This window comes from Protopterus annectens, chromosome 3.part1 (genome assembly GCF_019279795.1).
Source record: "Protopterus annectens isolate FY-2018-M chromosome 3.part1, PAN1.0, whole genome shotgun sequence".
In the NCBI taxonomy this organism is placed as follows: domain Eukaryota; kingdom Metazoa; phylum Chordata; order Ceratodontiformes; family Protopteridae; genus Protopterus; species Protopterus annectens.
The window spans coordinates 259,512,391-259,526,892 of record NC_056732.1 but is presented as its reverse complement, the minus strand read 5'-3'; the positions used below and the strand labels follow the sequence as shown (position 1 = coordinate 259,526,892).

At 40.1% G+C, this 14,502-nt stretch overlaps 1 long non-coding RNA gene across 1 annotated transcript in view; it reads left to right on the top strand.

Annotated features, from left to right (window-relative positions):
* LOC122798081 overlaps positions 1-10,207 on the top strand; it is a 149,240-nt gene extending 139,033 nt beyond the window's left edge. The window contains exon 3 of the long non-coding RNA XR_006364214.1: positions 9,517-10,207. This is a non-coding gene — a long non-coding RNA (uncharacterized LOC122798081). The remainder of the gene's footprint in view (positions 1-9,516) is intronic.
* Positions 10,208-14,502: the final 4,295 nt, after the last annotated feature.

Below are 14,502 nucleotides of genomic sequence, written 5' to 3'. Positions count from 1 at the left end.
CGTTCAGGCTGAGGATCCCCTTGAGGATGATAAGGAGTTGTGCAGCTTTTTTGGACTCCCAACAGAGTGAGTAGTTCATGGGCAAGCTTGCTCTCAAAATCACGTCCTTCATCAGAGTGTATCCTTTTTGGCAGGCTATAGTGTACAAAGAACTTCTCAACTAGTAGTTTTGCCACTGTAATAGCTTTCTGATCGCAAGTGGGAAATGCTTGAGCATATCTGGTATAGTGGTCTGCCACCACCAGTACATTACTGATCCCGTCTTCATCTGGTTCAATGCACAGAAAATCTATACAGACCAGTTCCATGGGTCCACAACTTTCCATTTGACCCAATGAGGAAGCTCTGGTCAGCAGACTCTTTCACTGAATGCAACAAAGACATGTATGATAATAATCCTCAACATCTTGTTTCATGCATGGCCAGTAGAACCTGTCTCATACTAGACCCATAGTTCTATCATAACCAAGATGACCATGTTCATCATGCAATGACTGGAGTACTACTTCTCTATACTTCTGAGGAAGCAACAATTACCATTTTTCACTGCCCAGTGCACTTGGAGATCTCCTATACACTCGTCCATTTTGTATCTGGAGTCTGTCCCATTCTTTGGCCAAAAGTTTTGCCAGAGGATGAATATCCATGCGAAACATATTAACTTGCTTCTTCTCTAAAGCAGCTACCACCAGCTGCCCTAAGGGGTCTTCTCTTTGATCTCTCCTGAGGTCACTGTTACTCAAAGCTGGTAGCGATGAAGTCTGTAAAGTGACCAGATTACAGTAAGCTTGGGGTATGCTTGCTGCAGACAAACCCAACTTCTGGGCCCAACATTCAGTGTGTTGATAGCAGGTTGCAATCTAACACATAGCTCTCACCCCTGGCACTGGAATTTCTAACCATTCATCATCGGGGTGTAAATCTCTCTGAGGTCTTCTGGACAGACCATCAGCATCTCCATTTTCATGTCCTGGGTGATATTTCAAACTGAAATTATAGTTGCATAGAGCTGCCATCCATCTGTGGCCAGTAGCATCTAGCTTTGCAGTGGTCTGGATGTATGTCAGAGAGATAGTCATGCAACTTGTCCACTACCACCCACTTTAAGGCAAGGAATTCCAACTTGTGTGCAGGGTAGTTTCTTTCTGTGTGGGATAAACTTTGACTGATAAAAGCCACAGGTCTCGGCTTCTTGTCATACTCCTGGTAAAGGAATCCTCCTAAGCCATCTCTGCTAGCATCCACATGTAAAGAGTATGGCTGTGTTGAGTCAGCATATGCCAGCACAGGAGCATTTGTGAGGCAATACTTAAGCTGTTCAATTGACTCTTTGCACTCAGGAGCCCAACAACTCTCAATGAGTTCTTTAGAGCCTCTCGGTCCCTTAGGGTTTTTTCACAAGGATATCTTCATCTGTTTCATTTGCTTTCTCATCATTTTGGAGCAAATGGTTGAGGGGTCTTGCTATCTTTGAAAATCCTTCCACAAACCTTCTATAGTAACTGCAGAACCCCAGGAAAAATCACAGCTCTGTGATAGTTTTGGGTCTGGGCCAAGATGTCACTGCTTCAACTTTGCTGGGATCTATGGATATTCCATATGCAGACACTACATGTCCCACATAGGTCACTGAAGGTTGGAAAAACTTGCATTTGTCCAATGACAACTTCAGGCCTTCCTTCTCAATCCTGTCCAATACCTTCATCAGTCTTTCTTTGTGCTACTCTAGAGTCCTCCCAAAGACAATGTTGTCCAGGTAGACTAAGACTTCCAAGAGATGCATGTCTCCAACTGTTCTTTCCATGATTCTCTGGAAAGTTGCTGATGCATTTGCTAAACCTTGAGGTAGGCAATCAAACTCAAAAAATCCCAAAGAGGTGATGAAGGCAGTCTTTTCCTTTATCTTCTGGGTGCATAGGGATTTGCCCCTCTAGAGTCCTCCCAAAGACAATGATGTCATCCAGGTAGACTAAGACTTCCAGGAGATGCATTTCTCCAACTGTTCACCACTGAGCCACTAACTGCCCACCAGGCAATTTAGAGCATCTTCAATCCGGGGAGTTATGTACTGGTCTGGAATGGTTCACTGATTCAGAGTATGATAGTCAACACACATGCAAATTGACCCATTCTTTTTCCTGACAATGACAATGGGAGAGGCATATGGACTTCTTCACTCTCAAATTATTCCTGTGGCTTTTAGTTCTTCCAAACATTTTCTTAAGTCCTCCAGGTCTCCTGGAGCTACTGGAACGTTCCCTGAAAGGCCGGTCCTCTTTTACTTTTATTCGGTGTTCTGCACTTTTTGCACAGCCCACATATAGTTCACTAGTAGAAAAACAAATTTTCTTTTTCATTAGTAGCTCTTTAACTCTTGTCAGCCACTCAGGGGGCAAGAGACCACCTCCTATATCAATATCTTCCAGCTTCAACTCGTTGGCCCTGCTGTTATTCCTTGTCAACACAGAAGGAGGTAAGGGAGTGACAGAATAAACATTTCTCAAATGCACTTGTGAACGCAAGGCAATGAGAGCACTTCCTTTATCTTTAACCTCACATGCAAAGTGTCATAAGGATGCTTTAACTTGTCCGCAGGCCAAACCTCTGGGACTAGTTCCAGCCCCGGTGGCAAGTCACTTTCTGGATCAGTTTCCATCATGAGATGAGAGGAAACTGTTTGTCCACACATCCTCACTTTGGTTCTCAAGCAGGTGGCCTGACCAGGATGACTTATATGCTCTTTCCCAGACAGGGCCCACACATGACCAATTTCATCTTTCTTACTATCCTTCTCCCTTTGAAGGGCACAGAAAACTGGTCTCAGGAGAGGATGTAGTGTTGGGTATTCCTGGGTCAACTGAGGCATTAGCATTCTTCTGACATGGTCAGTTTTTGTCCCCACTAAAATAGATGCTGAATCCTTTCCTTTTGGCCTGGGGCACACAACAGTGAGTGTTTCAAAAACTTCTATTAACCCAACAACTGAAGTGGAAAATTCTAACTTGAGTGAGACATAACCATCATAAGGGAACTTTCTGTCACTTAGCCCCCAGATCTCCAAATCTTCTAACTTTTCAAGTGGCAAATGCTTTAAGTATTTTTGGTAGAAGTCTCTGTACAGTGCTTTGCTATATACCTTTCTATTTTTACTGACATGACAGGGGACGGTCCCAGTAGGCCATTGGGTAGTTTTTGTTTCCAGTGCTGTTCAGCTGTATGGAAGTCAGCATGCGGTTGAGGTACCAACAGTTGACCTTACCATTTTAACGGATAAGACTCTTGCTATGTAATGCTTTGCAGTCTCAGATGCTGAGATTTTGGCTGAGATGGCTTTCCAATTCGGTTGTTCACCTCAGATGAGCTAGAAGTGTGCATAGTAGGTAGTTTCTCTCCCCTATTACAAGGGTTTGTGTGGAAAGGAGATCCAGGATGATGTCTCTTGATGTTATATTTTATGGAGCTCTTTGTAACTGGGCACTCAGCTGGCTCCTTCACTGAAGCCCTTTGAAGTTTCCTTGAATTGCACTAGCCAATAATAGTTTGTTCACTTTTTTCAAGTTCTCTGCATTAGGACACTGTCGCTTTATATGCCCTGCATTCCCACAGCAGAAACAAAATCCAGTAGGAGCTCTGAACACTGGCTGATTCGGTTCTTCCCTGAGTTCTTTTGTAGAGGTTCTAGCTGATGTATTCCTCCCTTCAGCTAAAGTTACCACGGTTTTTTGCAATTCTGCAACTGTCTTGGTGACTAGAGCTATGGCATTGGTCAGGGAAGACACCTACATCTGCAACTGTGACACCTCTACATTGTGGACACTCTGGGCCATGACTCCTGTTTGAGTAGTGAGCATGGCTATAGGCTCCTGCTGGTGTTCACTCACTGTTTTAGTTGATGTTGAACACTGAGATTTGGCTTCCAACAGGGCTTCCTCTTCCCTCACCTCTTTAACCAAGTGAGAATAAGAGTCTCTTCCTTATTCCTCATCCTCATTTTCCACACAATGGGGTCCATAGCTTGAGCTCCTGTAAAATTTGTTTGATCCGTACTTGGTCAGCTACTTTCAGAACCACCTGCTTCTTTAGGATGATCTGGTGGAGCATTTTATCTAATCCCTTATTGTAATCACTTCTTGGTATGTATGTTCAAACTGATACAGTAGGTCAGCAGTCCTCTCCATCCTTCCAAACACATCCTGCAGTACTCCTAAATAGTCCTTGGCCATGCAATCTTGCTTACCCATCCTTAGGTTGTGTATGGTATCCGCAGCTAATCTCTTTAGACTTTCAGCTATCCGCTGCTTCTTCTGAGATTCTGGGATATCCCACCCCTCTAGGGCTTGTGAAACCTGATTCATCCAGGATTGAGAATCTTCCCTCCCTGAGGTGTAGGTTGTTTTCCAGAAAAGAAACACAATTTACAGTAGCCAAACCCAGTGAATGGCTGTGCAGGCTTTAAGCATTTTTCTACAATACTTCTGAGAGCATTCAAAACTTCAGGCCCTATAGCATTTATGAGCAGTGAAGCTGCAGCTTCTGGTGTAAGGTTCTGACCTACTTGGATAGCTTCCACAGGTATTTTCTTTGTTGCTGAGGTACTGCACTTCTCAGGGATTACCACACAGACTGCAGTCTCACCTGAAATTTGTACACTCGAAGGTATGTGTTCATACACTAAAGGACTTTTCCATTCTAATAAAGCCAATGTGCTCTACTCAGTAGGGGCCATAGTGCTGTCTAATAAAAATCCACACCCTACAACTGGTAAAGATCCAGTGACTTGATGTATTTGCATATCAGTCCATGTGACCCCTGGCAACACCAGAACTAAGCAATGCTCTGACTGAGCATTGTGCTGTTTACACCACCTAGCGGCTACTTCTGGGTTCATGTTTCTGCAGGATTTGCTTTCCACACATACAGGGGAATAGAGTGGAGTCCAAGAAAGTACAGGCAATCCCAGGTGAGCCCCCAAATGTAGCACACTAGCAGATGTAGCTGAAGTAGATATGGATTCCTCCCTACCCGACTCTGGTGACACCCCTATAGGCCCAACACACCAAGGTGGCAAGAATGACAGATTTTCTTCTAGGTGGCACATCTAGTTTAAAAGGCAATAGCACAACCACAAAAAAATTATTTCAACAGTGCGCCAGTTAGCAATAAGGCAAGGTGAGGTATGCATGCGATGAAACATACATTCACCCTCTTCCCCAGAACTCAACTGAAAAAGGTCTTGACATTCAAACATGCACAAAGAAGGCAATATCAATGCGCAGTACAGCTTTATAATGCAGCAATACAAACACGGGAAAATGCAATGTCATTAAGCAATAAAAGAGTTATAATACAACAATGCAGATATGAGAAAATGCAATGTCATTGAACAATGAAGATTTATAATGCAACAATACAAATATGAGAAAATTCAATGTCATTAAGCAGTACTAACACCCTCAACCCTCTTAATCAATTCTAAACATACCAACTATGAAACCCTCTATTATACCCTGTTCCCCAGCCAGTGGCTATGTACAGTCTTGCTGGGGCCCAAGTTGGAGCTCATATGGATCCCAGTTATTTGTAATCCACAAAGCATTTAGGGGGAATCCACAATCTTATAAAAATATAAAATGATGGCCAGAGCCTCTCACCACTCTGTCGAGAATATCCTAGTGACCAGGCAACATGTTTTTTCTGATAAGAAAAGTAAAGAATCACCTGCCAGAACTCTGGTAAGCATCTATGGCTTCTCTGTACTAGGCCCAAATAAACCCCTTTTCTTGCTGAATCATATGCAGACTTGGAACTACTGGTTTCAGACTTCCATCCTGATTCCACAAAACACCATCATTCAGGATTTCAGCAAAAGACAGATACAATCTGCTACTTCCCTGTCCCAAAGCACTAGAAAAAAAAACAGTGATGCTGCAAGGCCCTTTTTCCCTTCAGCTACCTGTTTCAGTCTTCCCTCCTTCAGCTAGTATTCTAGTCTCCTCTTTCACTTTCATGATTGTCTTTTATATTCCTGAAAAGACCTCCACCTTGTGGTGTAATGGAAAACTATAGTCTATTACTTCTACAATGAAATACAGTGGGGGCTATACATATATATATATATATATATATATATATATATATATATATATATATATATATATATATATATATATATATATATATATATATCCACACACACACACACACACACACACACACACACACACACACACACAGTGAGAATTATTTAATTATATTGCAATTGCATACCTGGAAGTTCAGTAATAGATGCACTTGGGTTGCCATCCATTTCAGCCCCAATATCAGTGATTCTGTGTGAGCCCTGTACTGAGCTGTTTGGATCTCTGACAGACATGAACAGCTATGTTTTAGTTAGTGGTAGCTTTGAAAGAAGACCACCCCCACAGCCATATATTAATGGACAATTGCAGCTGCCTGATGCCTGGTGACCATTATCAAATCACTGGCCCAATGTCTTATTTTTGAATATGTATGTTCATGGCCTACAACCACACTGACATTGTTGACCATCTGCTGCCAGATATGATCCCAGGAAGACTTGTCACCTCTGCCTCTCTCTATTGGGAATGACCTGTGGCGATGTAGTGCCTGAGTTATCACTTCATTCTCAGTATCACTGTATAGCAGTTTACATTGTGCAAATGTCTTGGGCACAATAGCCCTGTATGAATGTAAACATAAAAGGAAAATAATACATAAGTAACCCAAAAAAAATGACTGCCAACAAAACAAATATATCAAGTCAATGTATTCATCCATCATACAGAAAATACATGAAAAAGTAATGTTCCATATGAGTACACATAACTTAATACATATTCCCTCTCCACCTAACAAAGAAAGTAATTTATAAAAAGGGCTAAGAGGACAAGCATTTCTGTAACTCTGAAGTATATTGTAATATTACCAAAAATAATGCACACATTTCAAGGAAAAATGGATAAAGCTTTTGTGGGATATCTACTGCTGTAGAGGGCAGCCAGGTATACATCGCAAGGTTAACACAGTTTTGAGTACTAATAATGCAAAACACATGATCTTATTAATAAGTAATACAGCACTCTTCCACACTAACTGATCAGCTTCCCAGATTAATTTTTCCATTAATGTCAGGTAACATTTGTTAGAAACATTTTAATGGTCAAGAAATCCTAGATGTAAATAGGTATGCCAACACCTAATGACAAAGAATGCAGACAGTAAACAAACAGATGTATCGTGAAATGCAATGCATAATTAAGGTTAAAGTACATCTATTTGTAAAAAACAGCAACATACTTTTGCAGAAAGTCAGTTGTTAAACTAGAAACAAAGCAAATAGCAGTAATGAGCTCTCTGGATCCAAACAATCTCCCCCACAAAACAGTTACATACCCACACAATTACCTTTATATAGAGCAGATTAAGTCATCACAGCATTGTGAGTATGCAAATAAAGTGTGAACCCATTAGCATTCATGCATTTCAGAATCTGAACTAAGTGCAGGGTGAGTAAGCATAGTGTAAGGACCTACATGATTGCATGCACAAGCCCTAGCAATGCAAGGACAAGCATTGAGAAGAATTACATGATAAGGGTTTGCAAGCATGAATGATTAGTTTGACTGCAAGAACAATCAGGGTTTCAGTCAATCCTCTTTGATGTATACTTACCAAGGGTGCATCAGGAAGAAGAGACTTACTCTAAAGTCTGTGAGTACATTGACTGACTTAGAAGAACAACATTCCTAATATTTGTATAAATTGTTTATGATCACACTTTGTGTATCTGAGTAAAATTTGTCTGCAATTCAAAGAAAGTGCATGACTCATTGAAACATATACCAACAGCAAGACAAATCACATAGCAGTCTTGTTACAGAATCAGAGATAAGGGAATGTTGCTCAGAAAATAAACAGATGAAAATAGTTGCAGTGTTACTAATTTTGATTTTATATTGTGTGAGGAAAGATTAATTTAACTACTCCCAAAATTACAGCCATCCACACATCCAACTGTAAATTATACAGAACAACATTCAGAACTTGGTTCTGTTGCACCTCTATTGGCAGTTGATACTATACCACATCTTACGTGTATGAAACCTACTTTTTTCCCTCTCATAGTATATGTATGTGCCTGTAGCAAATATTGATAATAATCTCTAGAGTGTTTGTTGTGAATGTTCTCTTGTTGTGGGACTCAAATCCAGAGAGTGTACAGTTTATGTGAACATACCAATGTTTAAGGATCATATGTTCATGTTGCAACACAACAAAGTTAAGGAAACATCAGAACCATATAACTACTTGTTTCATAATGTTTCCTCTATTTAAGTTTGTTTTCTCTTTTCTCTTCATTGTTTGCTTGCAATTTGACTTTGCACACTTTTGACTGGCAGCAGTCCCTAGCTGTGAATAGTTCACTTCTTAAGGAAAAAGTAAATTTTAGCTACCTTCAAAATACTGAGTGACACTTCTTATCCGGCATATAGTTGGTTCACTAAACTTGCATCTGGTAGAAGGTTATGGAGTATCCACTGCAGGACCTACAGATTCATGAACAATTTTTATCCTACTGCAATAAGACTCATTAATGCAGATATAAATATGGATGTATAAAAACTATAATAGATTGTTATATTCTTATTAATTTCCTTTTTTATACAGTAATTCTATTTATTTATTGCATACTAAAATTAATATATTCAAATTCAAGTGCAATTCCAATCACTTCTTTATATGCAATATCATCCAATCTCACATCTGTGTAAAGTATAATTTTCTTTTCATGTGTTAATCATCTAGTATTCAGTGTGATCCAGTGTATATAAATAGTATACAAGCAAGTGTGTCAGCTACCTTGACTTTTACTTTTGTAATACAGTTATTTTGTTTTCTTTAATACCTATCATGTCTTGTCTTTTTATGTGTGTTTTTTTTTTTTTTCTGTAAAAGAACTGACACTTGAAATTTCATTTAGGTATTACTTGTGTTTCCTAAATGATAATAACGTTTCTTTGAATCTTCAGTAGTGCAAATGAGCCTGATGCCTGAGTGCGAACATCAGCATTCTGGTCAGTACTCAGTGAATAAATTCCATCTGTCAGCTACCTACCTCTATGGCACAAGCTGTAAGTAAAGTGAGTTTAGAAGAAGAAGACAGGTGATGCAGGGTTTAAATCCAGATAACTAGTAATTTTACAGAGGGTGTCTGAATACATATTGATAAACATTTTGTTATATCATTGTGCTGTTGTTTAAAACTCAGTTGTTCTCGGCATTGCTAACAAGATGTAAGCTGTTGTCTCTCCACTTTCCCTTTATTTGGCATTACCTAAAGTCCTGAAATTAAAGCTCTGATTTGGCAAGGAGATGTGAAAAGACTGAATGTGTTACTGTAATGTACTTCTTGATCAAGTCATTGCTGGATATACCCTTTGAGTGATTTAATTTCCCTTTCAATTTTTCCTTTTTTTATAATGTCTTTTGCATTAGATCTCCAGCAAACCCAGTTAATTTCTTCAGGAAAAAAGTGAAAATTTAAATTTTGCCCTTCTTCTGAAGCACAAATGAGCCTGGTGTCTGTATATGGCTGTCAGCACTCTGGATAATGGTCACTGAAGAAAATGGAGCCATCGAGTAATTTTCTTTGTGGTACAAGGTGTAAATGCAGTGAGTTTAAAGGAAAAACAACAGCTAATGCAGAATTTGAGTCCAGTTTACAGATAGTTTTACGGGGGGGGGGGGCAGAATGCCATTTGCCACAGTATTTTCATAAGAAATGTACCAATAAATGCAAATGCATACCATAACTATGTCATTGCTGCTTGTTATAAAAGCCCAGTATAATGTATGTAAATTATGTTAAACATGACAATGATGATATTTAATTTGGAATGCACATACATAGGTATGATGTGCACAATGTTTTTGTTATAATTATTATGAGTTATCACATATTGTAAGTATATGTTTATGACAGTATTTCTTGTTAAGTATGTATGTAACCTAATCCCCACCCCATGTATTACTCAGGTTATGCAACTGCATGCATCTAAAATGTATTGACAAACTTAAATACTGCCTTTACAACGAAATGCAGTCCAAATTATTATACTTCCAATTACCATGTCAAACTGTAAGTTCTCCTGTGCCACTGACAGTTAATAAACAAAGTTTAACATTTTATCCTTTTTTTTCTCATTGGTTCAATTCCCAGTTGGTAGTACTCAAGTTGTAATAGTGTGTAACTCCCAATGTCACAAGTCAACCATTTTCCTCCAACCAACCAAGATTACAGCAAACACAATAAACCATTTCAGTGTTTAACACTGCAACATGTGTCAACAGTTTAATCATTTCACATAGCCAAATCTCACTGAAATATTTTACACCTTCTGTGATTTTTGATGTCTTAATAGCAATGTGTCATCCAATACATTGCTGTGCTTTCAAGGCTGTATATCTTTGTGCACAAGTTGTTACATGCAAAATCTGAACTAAGTAGTAATTCAGATCCCTATTTCTAACTTGACTTCTATGGACATGGCTGGTGAAGCAAGTGATTGTGTTCCATTTACACCGTGAAGGTGGGATGTTGAGGAGTCTAGGATTTTTTTTATGGCACTCCTTGTGAAGTGTTACAGCTGGGGGCTGCTGTGGGAGGAGATTATACCAAGTTGTAGTATAAAGGTGAGGCGTGAAATAGCTTGGCCAAGTCTGTCTCCAGTGCAATTAGCATTCAAGTCACTGAGGAGCAATGTTGTCACCAATACAGTGTTATGAAAAAGCACAAGAAGGACCACCTCAGCCAATGGTAGGATGAATTTAAGACTGTCCACATAAGTGAAAGTACAGTCCTTCTGTGGCAAAGTAGATTTTCAACCATTGGGGTCAACCATGCTACAATCATTTTGCCTCCCCAGCCAACCACAAATGCAGCAGGTATTTCACCCTGATCCCTCCTCCGGGGGTGTCACTTAGGGATGCCCTAGTCCATGATTGGCCTCCAGGTCTCCTATATGCCTGTCCTCCTGTTCCCTTAATACCCACATTTCTGCAAAAAGTGCAACACCTGAGGACACCCCTTATCCTCATTGCCCCTTTCTGGCCTTGTCAACCATGATTACCCTTCATCAAGTCTCATCTGAAGTATCCAACATTGGTACTGGATCCCTGTCAAGATTTGATTTCTCATCCATCAAGGGTTCCTCTCTCAAACTTTTGGATTGTTCATCTAACCACATGGTTTCTCCAGTTCCAATGATTATAAAACAGTCCAGGCTAGCATCCCCCATTAAGCATCTCATTCTAGCCACCCAGACACCCTCCACTAGAAAGGTATATTGTAGTAAGTGGAAAAGATTTTCTATCTGGGCTCAGAGCAGGAATCTGGATCCCTTTTCTGTTTCAGTTTCAGATGTATGTTTGTTCTTGTCCTCCCTTTTCCAAGTGGGAGCAAGTTTTTCCACTATCAAGCTTCAGTTGGAAGTGATTTTTAACTTTCATCAGAACTCTGAGGCTACCTTTTCATCTAGGCTTTGTAAAGTGTTTATGAAAGGGTTTTTTTGCTTTGGCCACCAATCAAGCCTCCTTCACCTCCTTGCGACCTCACTCTGGTTTTGCTATCTCTGACTAGCAGTCCTTTTGAGCCAGCTAGTACCTGTGATCTCAAGTTCCTGTCTTGGAAGACAGCCTTCCTGGTGGCTATTACCTTGGCTAGGAGGGTCTCTGGACTGCAAGCTCTTACCATTACTCCTCCTTACATGATTTTTCACAAGGATAGAGTCTCTCTTAGGAAGAATCCTTCCTTTTTATCCAAGATTGCTTCTGAATCTTCTCTAAACCAATGTATTCAAATTCCAGTGTTCTTCCCCAGCTATTCCAACAAAAGGGAGTACATCCTACATACCTTGGATGTACACCAACAGTTACGGTTTTACCTGCATAGGACAAAAGGTTTTTGTAAGTCAGATCAGCTTTTTGTGGCCCTTTTTCCTAGTAGACGTGCTCTCCCAGTTTCCAAGGTCACAATTTCTAAACCAATGTCTAGCTGCATCTCCACTGTCTCTGACCTTACCCACCTTGAGGTTTCAGGAAAAGTCAAGGCTCATTCTACGAGGTCTGTAACAACTTCTTCAGCCTTTATTGGCAAGGCTTTCTATTGATGACATTTGTGCTGCTGCCACTTGGTCTAACCCTCACACATTTATTTCTTACTGGAAGATAGATCTGATTTGTAGGAGCAGGGCTACCTTTGGCTCCACACTGCTCTGGCATGTCCTTCCTTGAAGCTTCCCGGGGTAGATGGTGGTTGGTGACTCTGACTTATGGTGATAACTGATGATGTGGAAAACATCAGATAAAGAGTTATGTACTTACCATAACTTGGCATCTGTGCTATCCTATGTCATCATTTATCACATTTTTCCCTCCCACCATTTCTCTACCTTGTACATTAGACAGGAAGTTGGAGTGCTTCCCTCCAGACTTGCGGGAGTAGTCTTGAGGTACTTTTCAGAAAACACAATCTGGAGGTTAGAGGGTAGCGGGGCATCATGTCAGAGGGAGGAGCTACAGCCTTGGCTCCATCTGTAGTCTGTTGCCGGCTCGGATCCAATATCAGATCCTAGACCCTATGGTGATGGATAGGATAACACAGATGCCAAGTTATGGTAAGTACATAACTCTTTTTACTGCATTAGGCAATGGCTACATTAGCTTAATTGCATGTGGGTTCAATACCCAAAAACAAGCATTAGATTTTTACACAGGTTAGTATTTATAAGATATTAACTATAATACTACATGACATCAATAATTCAGTATTTGTAGATGCAGTTATTAACTTTGAAAGTATGTATCTGATATGGTATAGTCAAATATATGATTTTATTTGTTAATATCATTGCGATTCATTGATTTTTATGACACATAAATGCCTTCCAATAATATCTGGATGTGGCAAAGGTGTACATATTTATTTCTCATATTATTTTATTTTTGAAATTAAAATGTAATGTGACATGCCATTGATCTAATTCTCTCTTTTATATCTCACCCATTACTTGGTCATTCATAATTTTTTTTATTTTAATGCATTACTGCTGCAAAAAAATGAGCATCAGCACAGGGAGGTTGATCACCCACTGCATTTTGACCTACCATACCACCACAGGTGGCTGTGGCAGCAGCACAACAAACAGCACAGACACCCACCACATCTGTGTCACAACCTGTCAGCATTGCCTCCACAACTTCTGCCCTATCTGCTCCACCTGAGTCAGGTAGCTCTGCCCCTGCTGCTGGTGTAGTGGTACCTTCTGGGAGCAATAGTAGTGGAGGTGGTAATTTTGTCACACAGCAGGAGCTGATAGGGCTGGTCGAGTGCATAATGCAGAGGAGACTCAGTGCTCCATTTGGCAGAGTTGAACAGGTCCTACATTATAACATTATATTGCCAAAACAATTCCAGTTCTGGCACTGAGCCAAGCAACTGACACAGGAAACAGTAATGACAGCTCTGAGGGGTAGGACTAGATTCTCACTGTTCTCAAGCTGGACATGGATGCATCTCCAATGTCCTCTACCTATTCCTATTAATCATGGTGTTCCCCCAACCTTCTGTGTCCATTATCATCCCTGTCTGCCTTGCATGTTGTATATGTCTGCTTCTAATACCTAACATACCCTACCTACCTGACCCTCTCATTCCTAAACTCCTTCCAACACCCCCCCCAAAAAATGGACACCTGTTCCAGAAAACAAAAATTCCCATACATAGCACTGCACTACTTCTATGTGTCACCCTAACACACTTGATTTGGTCCAATTTGCCATACAACATTATTCTGTTGTTGTCACCCATCCCTGGTGTGATAACTCTCCAAAGTCATGAAATTCTATGTGCAGTGCCATATTTATGTTCTGAAGAAGTGGGTAGCTGTGGTGTTCTCCCTACACTATTTTGCAAATTCTTGTTTTCTTTCCCACTTGTCCTATCCTCTGCTCGACCCCCACGCCCACATTTTCACTACTGGCCTATCAACCCCTTTTCACTCACTTAATCTGGTCAAAAATAGTAATATAAATAACAAATATGGTCAGACATGGCCCATTAGAAAAGCCTTCATTTTTTTGTTCTCAACATTTGCATAGAGGTTGGCATCATGCGCAGTACTTAGTAATGGTGAGTGTTGTTTAACTTTCTATGGCAAAAGTTGAATATTTAGATTTCTGCCACACTAAGAATGTTCACCATGCAAATGTGCTTAACTCTGCTGCACTATAGAAATGCAGAATAAAGTCAGAGTATAATAGGCACAGGTTTGAATCTAACAGGTCTTGGGCTGCTAAATTTAATGACCTAGCAGTTCCTATGGTGTGTATTGAGATAATTCTGCTGTCTGAAGAATGATGTTTTTGCATAGTGTCAAAGATTCAATTACGGCTGTATGTCAAGTTATTATTTCATGTCATTTT